Below are 2,265 nucleotides of genomic sequence, written 5' to 3'. Positions count from 1 at the left end.
CCGCCGCAGAGGCGCTGCAGGTGCGGGTGCAGCCTTTCCGCGAACTCAAGGCCCTTTCGCGGTCCTGCTTCTCACAGTGGCATCCGCGGGAGTCTCCAGGATTCCGTGAGGCCCCGCCTTCCCGGCCCCCGACCGAACGCACACCTCCAAAGGGCCCCATTACCGCCCCCAACAAATAAACGTAGAATCTACACGGACAGTGGATATGTTCACGTGACTCTTTTTAAGTTATAAAAGTTCATGCTCTTGGTTAACAATGTAAAGAAAACAACAGCAGGTGTTGGGGTGGTTTTTTTTTTGAGACAAGGTGTGTCACCCGGGCTGGAGTGCAGTGGCATGATCATGGCTCACTGCAGCCTCGACCTCCTAGTCTCAAGGGATCCTCCTGCCTCAACCTCCCAATTGGCTGGGACTCCAGACACACACTACTACGCCTGGCTAAGTTTTCTTTTACGTTTTGTGTAGACGGGGTCTCTTGCTCTGTCACCCAGGCTGGTGTTTTTTTTTTTGTCTTGTCTTGTTTTGAGTCTGTCTCCCAGGCTGGAGTGCAATAGCACAATCTTGGCTCACTGTAACCTCTGCCTCCCGGGTTCAAGCAAGTCTCCTGCCTCAGCCTCCCGAGTAGCTGGGACTACAGGCACGCACCACCATGTACAGCTAATTTTTTTTGTTTGTTTGTTTTTGAGACTCTTGCTCTGTTCCCAGGCTGGAGTGCAATGACGTGATCTTGGCTCACTGCAACCTCCGCCTCCCGCATTCAAGCTATTCTCCTGCCTCAGCCTCCCAAGTCGCTGGGATTACAGGTGCCTGCTACCATGCCCTGCTATTATTTTGTATTTTTATTAGAGATGGGGTTTCACCAAGTTGGCCAGGCTGGTCTTGAACTCCTGACCTCAGGTGATCCATCTGCCTTGGCCTTCCAAACTGCTGGGATTACAGGCGTGAGCCACCGCGCCCGGCCCCCTAGGCTAGTCTTGAACTCCAGGGCTCAAGCAATCCTCCTGCCTCAGCCTCCCAAAGTGCTGGGATTACAGGTGTGAGCCACTGTGCCCATCGAGAAAACAGCAGTGTTTATGGAATGAGTGGAAGACCCAGGAGTCCCATTTTTCGGGGTAAATACCTGTGCATTCTTCCGAGCCTTCTTATTACAAGTCGAAAGGGGGCCATGGCCAGCAAGTCCCTTGCACCTTGCCTTCTTTTCTCCGCCATCTCCTTTGGAGGCCTGGAAATCCATTCACAGGCCTCTCTCTTCCTCTAGCCAGCTCCTGTGACAAGGAGCCCAGACTAGCCTCTCTAGATCCACCCCATCCCATTCCACAGGTGGAGTGTACCCCTGCTCCCTTAGGCCAGCGACTCTGGGGCACTGGCTACTTCCCTTATTCCTTCCTTGAGCATCCACTGCCCTGGCTGACCGATGGCACCATCCCTTTCCCAGAAAGAGACGGGTGGAGGAGGAAGCGGGGGAAGAGCAGAAGCCACAGGAGCCTTGTCTCTGGCTACAAGAAGCCCCCACTGTGTGTCTGAGAGTTACCTCGGGCTTGTCCCCCATCTCATTCCCATCACCACACCCCATTGAGGAAACAGGCACAGAGAGGTGCGGTGCCTGCCTGCTTGGGTTCAAAGCCCTTGCTTTTCCTACTGCTCTATAAACTCTGGGGCTGGAAGGATCTAGATCTCACCCACCTTCCTTCCCACCTGAAGACCTGGGCACATCCTGTTCTCTCCATCTGGAAACTCTTTCCTCAGATCCCAAATCCAGTCTCTGGATTGAGTGAAACACAGTCTCTACTGAAAAATGCAGAATTAGCTGGGCGTGGTGGTGGATGCCTGTAATCCCAGCTACTCAGGAGACTGAGGGAGGAGAATCGCTTGAACCTGGGTAGTGGAGGTTGTGGTGAGCTGAGATGGCGCCATTGCACTCCAGGCTGGGCAACAAGAGCAAACCTCCGTCTCAAAAAAAAAAAAAGAGAAATTATGGTTCAGGAGTCAGGCAGCTGGAGGCTGCAAGATTCGGATCCTCCATAAACTGCTCCTAAGATCAGCGCTTGAGGCTGGGCGTGGTGGCTCAAGCCTGTAATCTCAGCACTTTGGGAGGCCGAGAGATCAAGAACATCCTGGCTAACATGGTGAAACCCCGTCTCTACTAAAAAAACAAACAAACAAAAAAACTAGCTGGGCGTGGTGGCGGGCGCCTGTAGTCCCAGCTACTCAGGAGGCTGAGGCAGGAGAATGGCGTAAACCCGGGAGGCGGAGCTTGCAGTGAGC

General features: G+C 53.6%; 1 protein-coding gene across 2 annotated transcripts in view; it reads right to left on the bottom strand.

The window, feature by feature from the left end:
- CORO1B (coronin, actin binding protein, 1B) overlaps positions 1-2,265 on the bottom strand; it is a 13,497-nt gene that overhangs the window by 5,618 nt on the left and 5,614 nt on the right. Inside the window, exon 1 of one of the 2 annotated variants that reach the window (XM_011942363.1) lies at positions 41-69. The exons of the other annotated variant lie outside the window; for it this stretch is intronic. The gene's annotated coding sequence lies outside the window, so the exon portion shown is untranslated. Of the gene's footprint in view, positions 1-40; positions 70-2,265 lie in introns of those variants that run through there. 2 annotated transcript variants of the gene reach the window in all.

This window comes from Colobus angolensis, unplaced genomic scaffold, assembly GCF_000951035.1.
Source record: "Colobus angolensis palliatus isolate OR3802 unplaced genomic scaffold, Cang.pa_1.0 Scaffold21, whole genome shotgun sequence".
NCBI classification, from domain to species: Eukaryota; Metazoa; Chordata; class Mammalia; order Primates; family Cercopithecidae; genus Colobus; species Colobus angolensis.
The sequence above is the reverse complement of the archived record's forward strand: the minus strand, read 5'-3'. Positions and strand labels throughout refer to the sequence as shown.